The sequence below is a fragment of the Panulirus ornatus genome, chromosome 11 (assembly GCF_036320965.1).
Source record: "Panulirus ornatus isolate Po-2019 chromosome 11, ASM3632096v1, whole genome shotgun sequence".
Taxonomy (NCBI): Eukaryota; Metazoa; Arthropoda; class Malacostraca; order Decapoda; family Palinuridae; genus Panulirus; species Panulirus ornatus.
The window spans coordinates 1,939,565-1,954,564 of NC_092234.1; the positions used below are offsets into that span (position 1 = coordinate 1,939,565).

The 15,000-nt window shown below is 48.4% G+C and overlaps 1 protein-coding gene across 3 annotated transcripts in view; it reads right to left on the reverse strand.

The window, feature by feature from the left end:
* LOC139751181 (uncharacterized) overlaps window positions 1-12,010 on the reverse strand; it is a 39,251-nt gene extending 27,241 nt beyond the window's left edge. The window contains exon 1 of one of the 3 annotated variants that reach the window (XR_011713298.1): window positions 11,682-11,819. The gene's annotated coding sequence lies outside the window, so the exon portion shown is untranslated. Of the gene's footprint in view, window positions 1-11,329; window positions 11,491-11,681 lie in introns of those variants that run through there. The other 2 variants (XM_071666308.1, XM_071666309.1) reach the window with 2 other exon arrangements.
* Window positions 12,011-15,000: the final 2,990 nt, after the last annotated feature.

Genomic DNA, 15,000 nt, shown 5'->3' on the forward strand with positions numbered 1-15,000 from the left:
ATGAGACGTATCTTCTGAAAGACTATACATCAACTACTGTGTGAAACAAGCAATCCGCCTCTAACCGTTTTCTCCTGACTGTCCAAGTGTACAAGTCATAACAAAGTTCATTTTTCTTTTATTATCATCAGTGTTTTGGATGTTGACCCATACTATGTTATACGGTAAGTTTTGTTAGAAGGCTTGGCTCACGACATCGGTTCGCTTCTCCCTCCTGCAGAAGCTTTCCGAGGCCCAGCAGCCTTGCACCACTCCCATGAGACACCAGCCTCACCTCCTGCACCTACGCCAGCACCGAGGGACTCCTGCCAAGCCTGCCACCATCACCTCACCGTACCTTACTTGACCTCGACTTCTTACAATCTTGCAGCCCGTGTGCCACCAGCTCACAACCTTTGTAATCAACCAGTAAAGCATTATGTTGTGACGTGTGCTTCCGTACCTCACTCTCAAGCCTTCAACCGTTACTAAAGAACTGAGCGACTCACGTGAAGAGCATTTCTAAACCAGGAAAACGAGATGAGGTGTGACCAGTGATGAAGCCAGCCAGCCAGACCAGTGATGTGCCAGACCAGCGATGATGCCGGACCAGTGATGAAGCCAGACCAGTTATGGCATTGTTTACTCCCACACAGCTGGAGGTCATCTGTGTTTGAACATGGCTGTACAAGTAACCCACAGAGGTCCTTAAACCCTTGAGCACGAGAGAACGAGTCTTGAGCACAAAGGTGCGACCCTTGTGTACGATTACGACGGTTCGGTAATATGGCCTGACTTCTAACCTCACCCTAAGTTAGGTCAAAGGTCGGGTCATCACATCCAATGGTCATATCGTCCTGCTCAAAGGCTTAACTGCCATGACCGACTACTGTAAAGATAATTTTGCCATGAGATCGTCGTAGTGTTTTACCGAGAGAGCACAGTAGAACCAGGCAGGACCTACCTACGGTAGAGACAAGACCATACATACATAACGTACCATACACTGGTCGTCAGCAGGAGGCGAGTGTTGCCACAACCGTGGCTGAGTGGGGACACCAACAGGAGACAGTACAGTGCTAATCAACACCTGAGTAACCGCTCATTACACTACTGCTGAGATGACTGATGACCTGAGGAAAATACTTGGCAGCTGAGTGGTATGTGGGAACACCTGACCATCATCACTACTACTGGTGCTTGGGAGATTGTACACACACACACACACACACACACACACACACACACACACGGATGAATCTATGGATTATCTTAAAACTGAACGCTTTATAAATTTCACAGCAAAACCAGAAACGTAAAAACGTTGGAGATTGGGTGAGAGGAGAGAACGTGTGCCTCCCTACATATGCTGGTGGTATGCAGGGGGGTGAGGGATGCAGGTGGTGGGCGTGGGTGCGGGAGTGGGCGTGGGCGCGGCAGATGTGGGCGTCGGTAAACAGGAATTATGTGTGAAGCTCATGTGGCGTGAGAGAGTAATGTGAGGCTGGGAACACACGTGTGTGTGTGTGTGTGTGTGTGTGTGTGTGTGTGTGTGTGTGTGTGTGTGTGTGTGTGTGTGTAGTCTCGCTAAACATTATGCTACTTACACTCACGAAGGGCACATCAGCCGTCCTCCACCTGGCCACACTAACCACACCATACCAACATGGCTGGCCACACTAACCACACCATACCAACATGGCTGGCCACACTAACCACATCATACCAACATGGCTGGCCACACTAACCACACCATACCAACATGGCTGGCCACACTAACCACACCATACCAACATGGCTGGCCACACTAACCACACCATACCAACATGGCTGGCCACACTAACCACATCATACCAACATGGCTGGCCACACTAACCACACCATACCAACATGGCTGGCCACACTAACCACATCATACCAACATGGCTGGCCACACTAACCACACCATACCAACATGGCTGGCCACACTAACCACACCATACCAACATGGCTGGCCACACTAACCACATCATACCAACATGGCTGGCCTCAGTAACTACATCATACCATGACAACATCCAGCACATAACACTATCATGACTCACCTTCTGGCAGATATAATGGCTTTCTTTGTCGGGTATGACAGTAGTGTTATGACTCAGCCTTGGTATAAGGTTCATTCTTGCAGTAATTATCACACAATTTCAACCCTTACAACGTACCCCTGTTCAATGATTACGAGATATTATGTTAACCCAAGCAAACAAGCAAGCAACAAGGGTGAGAATCCTCATACTTTAAAGTACACAGTGATCTTTATCGTCTTCATGTGATCTTAATAATCCAAACTCACAAGGAGTTGACAGACTCGGCAATCATGATTTACGGTAATACATAATGACCCTTATTGTCTTACCTATTATTAGATTTCTTATGATACGACCTTGTAAGCTTCTTGTGCCCAAGTTAAAGCTGACTGAATGGGGGCCCTGGGGGGGTTCTCGAGCTGTGGGAGGAGCTGCTGGAGCTTTTGAACTGGGGGGGAGGGGGGTCGACCAGGGGTAGAGGCGGGGGGGGCTGTACCAAGGGAAGATGTGGGATACGGGCGGTGCTGGGGTGTTGACCAGGCAAGGCCAACCGTCATGTGCCATCCAGGTGTGGCCAACCGTCATGCGCCATCCAGGTGTGGCCAAGCGTCATGTGCCATCCAGGTGTGGCCAAGCGTCATGTGCCATCCAGGTGTGGCCAAGCGCCATGTGCCATCCAGGTGTGGCCAAGCGTCATGTGCCGTCCAGGTGTGGCCAAGCGTCATATGCCATCCAGGTGTGGCTAAGCGTCATTTGCCATCCAGGTGTGGCCAAGCGTCATGTGCCATCCAGGTGTGGCCAAGCGTCATGTGCCATCCAGGTGTGGCCAAGCGTCATGTGCCACAAGATGGGTCAGAGAGTTCCAGCGCCGTCATGACCCCAGGTCAGGAGGGTCGACCACTCATGATACAGATGTGACACAGAACTTGGTTATGAGGGATTACAGTCCACCAGGTTAGAACTGAGTCTGACATGTTTTACTTCAATATTGTTATCATCCACAAACAGTTGGTTAGGTCTAAGGTTCAGCCAGATGGTTCCCATAAACCTTCGTACTCAGGATGGACACCAGAGGGCTGGTTGCCTCACGTCGCCAGCTGCTGGAACTGTATGAAACCAATGTAGCCAAGTGTCTTTCCCATCTGATGACAGAGGATGAGACGTGCAGCCATGTCTGGGACCCGACCCACAAGTTGCTTCCCTTCCACCTCAACCCTGGGTCACCAGGGTCATCATGACCTCTTCCACCTCAACCCTGGGTCACCAGGGTCATCATGACCTCTTCCACCTCAACCCTGGGTCACCAGGGTCATCATGACCTCTTCCACCTCAACCCTGGGTCACCAGGGTCATCATGACCTCTTCCACCTCAACCCTGGGTCACCAGGGTCATCATGACCCCTTCCACCTCAACCCTGGGTCACCAGGGTCATCATGACCCCTTCCACCTCAACCCTGGGTCACCAGGGTCATCATGACCTCTTCCACCTCAACCCTGGGTCACCAGGGTCATCATGACCTCTTCCACCTCAACCCTGGGTCACCAGGGTCATCGATGACCTGTGTTTCCTGGGATGTGGAAGAGATTGTGGTGACAGACGATGAGCCACATTACGTAAACAACAGTCACACGTCAATAACATGGTCACCTGATTCGAAAATTTGGCAATATTATCATTTACAACGATGGAATATTGGGCGTCCGGTGTGTGTCTGGTGCACGATAATGTGACCAGAAGCTGCTGCTCGTGTCTGGTGCACGATAATGTGGCCAGAAGCTGCTGCTTGTGTCTGGTGCACGATAATGTGGCCAGAAGCTGCTGCTCGTGTCTGGTGCACGATAATGTGGCCAGAAGTTGCTGCTTGTGTCTGGTGCACGATAATGTGGCCAGAAGCTGCTGCTTGTGTCTGGTGCACGATAATGTGGCCAGAAGCTGCTGCTCGTGTCTGGCTGCACGATAATGTGGCGAGAAGCTGCTGCTCGTGTCTGGTGCACGATAATGTGGCCAGAAGCTGCTGCTTGTGTCTGGTGCACGATAATGTGGCCAGAAGCTGCTGCTCGTGTCTGGTGCACGATAATGTGGCCAGAAGCTGCTGCTTGTGTCTGGTGCACGATAATGTGGCCAGAAGCTGCTGCTTGTGTCTGGTGCACGATAATGTGGCCAGAAGCTGCTGCTCGTGTCTGGCTGCACGATAATGTGGCCAGAAGCTGCTGCTTGTGTCTGGTGCACGATAATGTGGCCAGAAGCTGCTGCTTGTGTCTGGTGCACGATAATGTGGCCAGAAGCTGCTGCTCGTGTCTGCTGCACGATAATGTGGCCAGAAGCTGCTGCTTGTGTCTGGTGCACGATAATGTGGCCAGAAGCTGCTGCTCGTGTCTGGTGCACGATAATGTGGCCAGAAGCTGCTGCCTGTGTCTGGTGCACGATAATGTGGCCAGAAGCTGCTGCTTGTGTCTGGTGCACGATAATGTGGCCAGAAGCTGCTGCTTGTGTCTGGTGCACGATAATGTGGCCAGAAGCTGCTGCTTGTGTCTGGTGCACGATAATGTGGCCAGAAGCTGCTGCTCGTGTCTGGTGCACGATAATGTGGCCAGAAGTTGCTGCTTGTGTCTGGTGCACGATAATGTGGCCAGAAGCTGCTGCTTGTGTCTGGTGCACGATAATGTGGCCAGAAGCTGCTGCTCGTGTCTGGTGCACGATAATGTGGCCAGAAGCTGCTGCTCGTGTCTGGTGCACGATAATGTGGCCAGAAGCTGCTGCTTGTGTCTGGTGCACGATAATGTGGCCAGAAGCTGCTGCTCGTGTCTGGTGCACGATAATGTGGCCAGAAGTTGCTGCTTGTGTCTGGTGCACGATAATGTGGCCAGAAGCTGCTGCTTGTGTCTGGTGCACGATAATGTGGCCAGAAGCTGCTGCTCGTGTCTGCTGCACGATAATGTGGCCAGAAGCTGCTGCTCGTGTCTGGTGCACGATAATGTGGCCAGAAGCTGCTGCTTGTGTCTGGTGCACGATAATGTGGCCAGAAGCTGCTGCTCGTGTCTGGTGCACGATAATGTGGCCAGAAGCTGCTGCTTGTGTCTGGTGCACGATAATGTGGCCAGAAGCTGCTGCTTGTGTCTGGTGCACGATAATGTGGCCAGAAGCTGCTGCTCGTGTCTGCTGCACGATAATGTGGCCAGAAGCTGCTGCTTGTGTCTGGTGCACGATAATGTGGCCAGAAGTTGCTGCTCGTGTCTGGTGCACGATAATGTGGCCAGAAGCTGCTGCTCGTGTCTGCTGCACGATAATGTGGCCAGAAGCTGCTGCTTGTGTCTGGTGCACGATAATGTGGCCAGAAGTTGCTGCTCGTGTCTGGTGCACGATAATGTGGCCAGAAGCTGCTGCTTGTGTCTGGTGCACGATAATGTGGCCAGAAGCTGCTGCTTGTGTCTGGTGCACGATAATATGGCCAGAAACTGCTGCCTGTGTCTGGTGCACGATAATGTGGCCAGAAGCTGCTGCTTGTGTCTGGTGCACGATAATGTGGCCAGAAGCTGCTGCTTGTGTCTGGTGCACGATAATGTGGCCAGAAGCTGCTGCTTGTGTCTGGGGTTACAAGCAAGACACCGTACAGGCCAGACCTGCTCCCAGCTGACTCCTATCATCACCAGTCTTGAAGACCGTCCTGCCTGGTCGTCGCTGTCAGGAGTTTACAGAGGTCGCTGAAGCTTGGCTTGACCAGTCAGTAACCACACAACTTGTGACACGAAAATCACCAGCCACAAGGACCAGTCAATTATGTACAGTGACGTCACTGGAGAACATACTGAAACACCAATCAGCAATTGTCGGTTTGTCTTTTCAGTTTATAACAAAGTTGTAAACACTTTGAATATCCCTCATGTGTTCCCTGCCTCAGTGTACCTATGTATCTTCCTGGAGGTATGTACGTATGCATGCATGATCATACACACACACACACACACACACACACACACACACAAGACAGAGAGTCTGTCCTTCAACTAAATTCCTGAGAATATACACATTGCAGTGTTTGCCTGAATGTTACTCCTGGTGTATGTACGTCACGACCCCTCCCACAACCTGCATTACCTAGCGGTCCCCGGCAGCCGTCCTGGGCAAGCCCCCCCCCCGGCAGCCGTCCAGGTAGACCGCTTCACCTTCACACTTCATAACGGGCACAACACTTCCATTTCCCACCTCCACCGCTCCACCTCCCTAACCTTTACACAACACCACCCACCCACCCACCCACTGACCTACTCGAACAACTGCATCAAGTAAAAACGTCGATCGTAAAGAAATGAACGGAAGTGTGATCTTAATATTAGTGGTCACACTGACGTCCACACACCCAGGGAGGAGTGAGCACGGCGGGATCCTCCAACACAACGGCACCAACTTCCAATATGATGGCCTTGCCTGGGGCCAGATTTTTGAGGTTTAGGTCAGAGGTCACATAGTCATAGCCAGGGGTCATGCTCATCAATCTACCAGTTCATGATGATGTCTGGACAACTGGCTGGCACAAAGGGCGGCCCAGCTAAGGGACGACAGCCACCTCAGCATCCGCCATTCAACCCTCAGTGACCCACTACCACTAGTCCGTGGCCGGATAACAGCTGTATGATTCTGAAGTTGCTGTACCGTAGGAAGAGTGACAAGTGCTACACAAGATACAAGATGGATAATACATGATCTTATCATGCTGTCGTCTCACATCTTCCTTCAGTAATGTAGTTCTACATTTATTGTCTTTCAAATGCGCTAACCATTTGGTGACAAGATGTAGTAGGGTTCGACTCCCAGTTTACATGGTCATGACGAGGGATGGTTGCCGGTACCAGAGCCTCCAGGGCAGCAACTCTTGACATTTCCTATCATGTCGTTCACATGTCTGGAAAGGTCAAGATATAAAAGAAAAATCGTAAACACACACATCAACATATCAAGTCATTCCAAAGGTGACCAAAGTAAAACAGAAGCAGAAAACATCAAGAAATAAAGATATATTTACTTACATCTCACGAGGGTGGTACTGGGGGGAGGGGGGAGGGGGGGGACTGTTCTTCCTAAAGTACAGCGTTGCGAGCGAGGCTGCGGATCAGAAGGGCATACGTGGGGACATCCTCACCCGAGCGATGGTGGGAGTGGCGCCACACCACAGCCATGATGCCTGCCACAGCTTCCCCACAGGACCTGAACCTGCGAGACCTGGCAGCCGTAGTGTTGACCACAGTGGTGGTAGTGACACAAGAACACGTAGTACGTGTAACATGTACACTCCCAAGCTACAGGCACATACATACATCAGACATGGTACAGACAACTGAAACCGCGTATTATAACCGTGTATTATATGTGAGGTGGTGTGGTCCGTGTATTATATGCGAGGTGGTGTGGTCCGTGTATTATATGTGAGGTGGTGTGGTCCGTGTATTATATGTGAGGTGGTGTGGTCCGTGTATTATATGTGAGGTGGTGTGGTCCGTGTATTATATGCGAGGTGGTGTGGTCCGTGTATTATATGTGAGGTGGTGTGGTCCGTGTATTATATGCGAGGTGGTGTGGTCCGTGTATTATATGCGAGGTGGTGTGGTCCGTGTATTATATGCGAGGTGGTGTGGTCCGTGTATTATATGAGGTGGTGTGGTCCGTGTATTACATATTACTGAGGTTTCATGTCCTCTGAATGGCTAATGTCACGTACACAAATACTGGATGAAATGTGATTGGTGGGTCGGTATGGATGACCTTATCGTCTGTGCTGACACTGACCAAGTGACAGTTTACACACGTCCAAGACTGACTAACGAGGGTTAATCATACTGACCAATGATGAAACAATGATGATAACTACCGGAAAAGGACCAATTACAAACAAGTTCCTGGAATAAGACTCTGCCCAATAAGAAGTGATCATGATGACAGATTGTCCACCCGCTTCGAGGAGAGATTGGTCAACAACTGACCAATGAGAAGCCAGATGAGTTAGAATGTGACTATTGGAATGCTGAACTTAAAACTAACAAATGAGATACGGAGTAGAAAAGACTGACCAATCAAAGGCGAGGGGTGTTGAAAACGACCAATGAGAGAGGTGGCAGGTCAGCAGACGTATGGCAGCGCATCAAACAAATGATGAGGCAAAGTTGTTCAAAAAAATGTCTACCAGGAAGCTCCATATGTTGGCATGAGTCTAGGTGTGACCAATGACAGACGAGGTGTGGTACAAACCTGGCCGGTGGGAGAGTCGGCCTCTCACGGGAGCACCAGTCAATCGGGTTGATCATCCACAGGTAATGTGACCCATGGGAGGCGCCCTGCCCCAACCTGTCTACGCCAGCCAAGCCCTACCACATCGTGACCACTGGCACACAACACCCACCCACGGCCTGTGACGTAATGTCTTGCAGAAGGAGAAATTATATGTGCAAGAGCACCTCGCTCTACCTCCTCCCCAGCGACACCAGGTTGTATGGGCGACACCCAACCTCCAGCACCGACCCCCCCAGCCGGTCCGACCTCCTTCCGACCCGGTGTGGTCGGGTCTCGTCCACTATCTCTATAGCAAGAGCCTCCCCACATTCCCCTTCCCCACATACCGTTAATGGCGACTATACCTGCCTCTATTTCTGTTTACCATTGCTTCCGTCTAACATTGTACGTACACAACCCTCCCCCCCCCCCCCTTGTCCTCTCTCTCTCTCTCTCTCTCTCTCTCTCTCTCTCTCTCTCTCTCTCTCTCTCTCTCTCTCTCTGTGAGTGAGTGAGCGAGTTTGGTCACTGTGGATGTGTGGAGGTGCGAGCTGCTACGTAGTTTCTGTAGAGAAAGATATGCTAATTGTGGATTTCCGAGCCAGGCTATGTGGGTACGTACCTGTCTGTGTGGTGTGGGAAGCGACATGAGTCGGGCGGCAAATGTGATTATCACACAGAGCAACTAACCTGACCTGACCTAACCTGACCTGACCTAACCTCACCCTGGGAAGGGCCTCGGTCTTCCATGGATTGCCTACCGTCTCACTCCAAAAACATAGAATGACGTCAGGTCTTACAAGTTGCGACCCTAACTAGCCACCTTCGTCCTTAAGGACGAAACCGCTCCTTTTCCTCGTTTGACCCTGTTAGCGACGTCTCCTGTTCCCTTGGGAGCTTGTTTTCCTCACAGACCGACTTCGTGACCTGACCTCCGTCCTTATACACTAGGGCATCACCGAAGAACGGTTACGGGTCGCCTACAAGCAAGGGCCCGTGTCGTACTGCGGTACGACAATCAACAACAAACCGAACGGCAATCCAGCTCTCAACTTGGCTTTTAGACACAAAACTCCGCTTACTAGCGCTCTGACGTCACCTGCCACGACACTGACCCAGGGAGCCCTTGTGGTCACCACCCACCGTCTGTGGTAGTCCTCCTAACGACGATCCTTTCCTACCACAACAATACGCATGCAACACTGCGCCCCGCCTCCATTACCACCACACACTTCCCAGTAAGGCACTGTTGTTGTTCCCGGTGTTCCCGTATCCCTCTCTCACCCCAACACCAAACACAGCTGAAGCATAAGTTCCATCATAACAACACCTATAAACCTAGTTCTGCAGTACGGGAAGTGACCTCTACAATCAGGGGGTTACGCCTCTTGAACTTTCTCATGAGATGTGTGTGTGTGTGTGTGTGTGTGTGTGTGTGTGTGTGCGTTGGATACAGAAAATCGACTCTAGATAGGCTGATCAAGGTCAAACGTCAATATAATATATATATATATATATATATATATATATATATATATATATATATATATATATATATATATATATATATATGAAACAACAAGACTGAATGCTGCCCTTGTTGCCACGTCAAAAACATGACCTTTAAGGAAGTGTTTGGTGTTAGGTTGTTGTTGCACTCATGAAGCCAACAAGGATTTCTCTTGTAACTTTGTTGTTGTGTGTGGCTGTGTGAGGGGTCGGGGAGCGGAGTGGTGAGGTTGGGTAGATGTAGAGTAGTGAGGGTGGCATCATCAGCAGCGAGCTCTGCTCTTACTAACACACACTCTGGTCACCCAGACCTGGGTTGTGACGGCTGCTTCCGGAGCTGGTCCTTACCAGACACAGGAAGACGATCTCTCCGGAGGAGTCAGTCAAACGTTCCCTCACACCACCAACTTGACACCAGCCTAAGTCTCGTCAACTTTCTAAACCTACATCTAGCTTTTTACTGCTTTTATCAACAATCCTTCCTACCACCTTTCTCAATTACATACTTTGTTTTATATAGCCGACCAGTGAGCACCAGCTCCCACGACACTTGATCTGGGGTCGTCCTCACAACCCTCATACTCCCGGAGGAAGGCGAGCTAAGAGGAGCCTCCTGTCCACCATACACACGGTCTGCACCACCACCTGCTCCCCACCACCATACATGTTAAGTGGTCGACACTAGTGACACACACCCGCCAAACACACGACCACACCAACCCATTACACTGATGTTAAGAACACACACACACACACTCAGCTGAGGACATACAAGTGCTTCCGACCGATGATGTCACATTCTTAGTACAGCCAGGCAGCCAGCCACGGGTTAAAGCAGCGGCTGACTTTATAACAGAGGCTGGTATCACCAGACCTTACAACAAGGACAGACCCTAAAACGGACTGACCTAATAAAAGGGATAGACCCTAAAACAGACCTTAAAAATAGGGGCATATTTTACGACGGGCAGACCTTATAACAGGGACAGAAGTTACAACAGGGGCAGATTTGACAATAATGGCAATCTTACAAACAGGAGCAGACCTCACTCAAGATAAAAGACCTTCAGATCACAAAGCTACCGGTCAGTCATGAGGCCACTAGAACCAGGGGTCACCTCCTGAAGTTTGAGGTCTGTCTGCTTCATCTTCCCCCTTCCTCTAAAATGCCTGAGATGCCAGCTACAAGCACCTTATGGGAACTTAATGTGACAGCAATAAGCAGTTTACGAGAACCTACGGTGGGAGCTACAAGCATCTTACAATACAAAGTGCGAGTGCTGAAGATGGTGGGGCCTTGGAGACCACGGCGTCATGAGGTACCTCTTCAACTGGACGTCATGACTCGGGAGTCGAAGTCATGCTCAAAATTACAGTAGTCCTCATGTGATTGTACAAAAATAGTTTACTTATCACTTTGCCAGCAACATGAGATTGTTGGATCATTAACTTAGTCGTACACACACTCATTCAATATGAAACACTATCAACAAGGTACACCCAACAGCCTACCTGCAGGTGAAGGGTAAGGTCCCCTGACACCAGGATCGAGGCTGGCTCTCCAGGGCACCAGGTGGGAAGCCAATCTTCCAGGTATGGCAACACAGATGTTGCCTCACATGGGTAGTACCTTAGGTTACGTGGTATTCCTTGTAGGCACCGCTATCACCATCCTAACAAAAAGCGGATCTAATGCATATACCTTAAACGCAGTGAGTAATAGTGTGGCAACACTTATTGCAATCATAAGTATCATTGACTGTTTGCTGTTTACGTGCTTTCATGCTATGTTTTTACGATTAAAACAGGTTACAAGGTTCTTTTGTGATCAAGATATCGGGAACTTTCAAAGCGCCTTACTTACCTTGCAGCTCACTGGAGTCTTGTAGTCCTTCCTTAGTTCCTGTTAATATCCACACTAAACACTTAACACTTATTGTGCAACATATCACACTGTATTTACTATGAAAACATTCATAATTCAGCTTCTGAACGGGTGAGTCAAAGGGACTATATTTATCAGATGAATTTTGATTTTTCATAACCACCTTCGAGTCAAACATTAAACTTTATACTGACAAATAAATGTTTAATGTTGGCTTCACTGGCTTTGCACATTCCAAAAACAGTACGACATCCATGATGATTAGTTACATATGTCGATCCTTTCGCTGCCGAGCCACACGAGTGACTGATGGTAGCACATGGCGGGACTGCCCGAGTCTCGACCTTCAGATGAACAAGGAAAACATGTCGTACCGCAACTGTTTTCCATACTCACAATGAAGTGCAACGATGCCTCATGTATATCAATATATTATTACATTTTGGAAGATTGATAGTTATGGTTAAGATGCCACGAAATTACTCATGAAGAACCTGGTCAACGTAGTGTATGGCGTGAATTAAGATTAATGTTCATAGGTGCAAAGTAAGAATGAATTAAACTTTACCCGGAACGAACAGATCCAGCGTCTTCCATATATGTTGCTCCTGGACGTTGAGCAGTTTCATGCCGGTCTTTTTTTTTCTTATGATAACTTCTAGGACGGCTTCCATATTTAGACCAGTGCCTTGCGGTCTACAATGCTGTATTCTCGCTTGCTCATGCTGGCAGGATTTCCTTTTAATTTTTGTCTTGCGTAATGTTTCTGGAAAAGCCATTTCATTAAATAGCCAGACAAGATTCTTACTTAGTATTCAGCGTAGAATGATTTACAATAAAATGAAAAAAAAAGTGAAATATAGTCTGAGGCGGCGTAACAAGCACCACACGACATGCAGTACCGTCTCGTCTATCCCACCATTGTATGCATAGAATGGTCCCAATTTTCTTCCTTGAAGAACAAAACACAAATCCTTGTTATATATCGTCTCTAGATATATTGGACAAGTGGTTTCAATGCCTTACTCGGGAGGAGATAGGGTAGAGAGCAGCCCACATGCGGAAGAGGAGTATATGAATAATTTATATTGCCGAGGAAGTAGAATGCTTAGGCCTTGTGGGTTAGCTACGATCTGCGTAGACTATGTGGTATGTGTTAGATACATGAACCTCGTTGTAGGATAGTCATGTGTAGTAGGTTAAGAAAAGGGAACACATAGTATCTGTTTAGAGAGTCATGAAATGGAACATTTGGCATCTGTCTTGTGGATCATGAAGTGGAACATTTGGCATTTGTTTAGTGAGTCATGAAACATAGGGCATCCGTCATGGACACAAAGATACGTTAACCCCTTGAGCATGACGGTTCTACCTTTTTCCGCAACAGTAAGACCTGTGGATATGATAGACTGGCCAGCGACCTGACCGATAAGGGCCGAATCGGAGGTTACCCCATCATACCTAAGGGATATACCAATATATTCGAGGATCCTACCATCCTACTCCAGGATCACACCATCATGCTCGTGCCATCAAAGTTGAGAAAAGTATGTTTGTTCAGAGCCACAGTGGAATGATGTGTACAGAATAGCCGAACTATTTTCATCCTTTAGAACAGATATGCCAACTCTCTGTCTAGTGGAATGACTGTACTGTTAAATGAATGTATATATTTCACACACCTATAACAAATACTCGCTGAATTGGCTATACAGATTTTCAACTTATATACTAGAATGATGGCATACTATATACAAATATCTGAGAGGTACAGTACTGGTGCTGCTGTGGGAAGCAGTATTGGTGCTGGTGCAATATATGAGGATAGACTGGAAGATTCAAAGCTTTGATATACAAGATGAAATACTTGACTCTAGATAATACCAGGAGGTATTTCGGCGGCTTGAAGTATCACAGAAAGAGCTGGATTTCTTCCTATGAGAACCCATGCCATACTAGAGCTCCGTCGATGTGAGTTGATATCTGGGTTAAACTGGGTATTGAGGTCTCCTAGATGCTGGCTTCAGTATCTGGGTCCACATCACTTACCCGAGTGTCCAGGGCATTTGTCGCAATGTCTGGAACACTTACGTTAGGATACAATGTGCCATTAACAGTGAAGAATTCAGAAGATAGCAAGTCTAACAACACTGACAGGCCCAGATCTCTGCTTACTTCTTCCAGGGCAGAGGACCGGCCAGACCGGCCCCGTGAGTTCCGTCCAGCCAGAGCTGCAGTACCTGCCTCCCTGCACCACAGTGACTGTACCGCTGCCAAGACGGGTTTACTTACCATCCTGGTACCACACTGTACCGCTGCCTAGACACATATATAGCTGCCAGGATGCACCAAACTAGTACAACACTATACCGCCCTGTATGCATATATATATATATAGATGTGTAGTTTAGGATGTTGCAGATGAATTGTTTGTTGACACTGCGGGAATACTTTTTGTCCATAACTGATACCAACTAGTGTTAAGGGCATTTTCTTTCTATGGCCTTTATTGATGTTTTTAGTGAGGAGGTGAATGTCGTGTGTATCACACTCGACATCCAGTGTGGCTAATGTTTCTCGAGTGGTTGGTTGATCACTCAAGGTTAAGACAGGCTACAGGTAGGATTCATGTCTGTTCGTAAGGGGGTTAAGCTGAAGACGATAAGTTTCTGAGGTTATGCAGACGTTCTGTTTTGGGTGCGACAGTATTCCCATTGTGATGTAGTTTTATATGCATTACCTTGATGAGGCTCCTGCAGCTGGCCACGTCCATCGGTCGGGCCCACAGTTCATGAAATGTTTTGATGTATGTGTGTGTGTGTGAAGAAAGTGCATAGTTCTTTGGTAAAATTTCGGTGTCTTCTTTATGATAGTTGCGTGAAGAGTTTTGAGATATGATGAAATGGTGTTTGAAAGTGTTGCAGCGATGAGTGATGTCCAGAGCGTAATCGGGAGTGTGACTCATGTTTGTCTGGGGAGCAGAGTTTTGATGGGTTTATGTCTGGTAGGATGGTGTTTAAGGTGGAGTTGGGAGTTGCTCCCCGGGTTATTTTAGGTAGAAGTCACTGAAGTGTGAATTAGGGGTAAGCTTTTCATTCTTACTTCGGGGTTAGTGGTTAGTCATAGTGTGGTTGCGGTGGGAGGGGCCTTCTGCTGTTGCACAGAACTGAGTGCCAAGCACGTTGATGTACTGGGAGCCTCTGTTTCCTTGAGGTGATGAGTTTTGTTGATGTTAATTAGCTGGTGATTGCTTTTTTGTGTTTGTAGCAATTTTCTATTAGCTTCTGTGAGGTGGAAG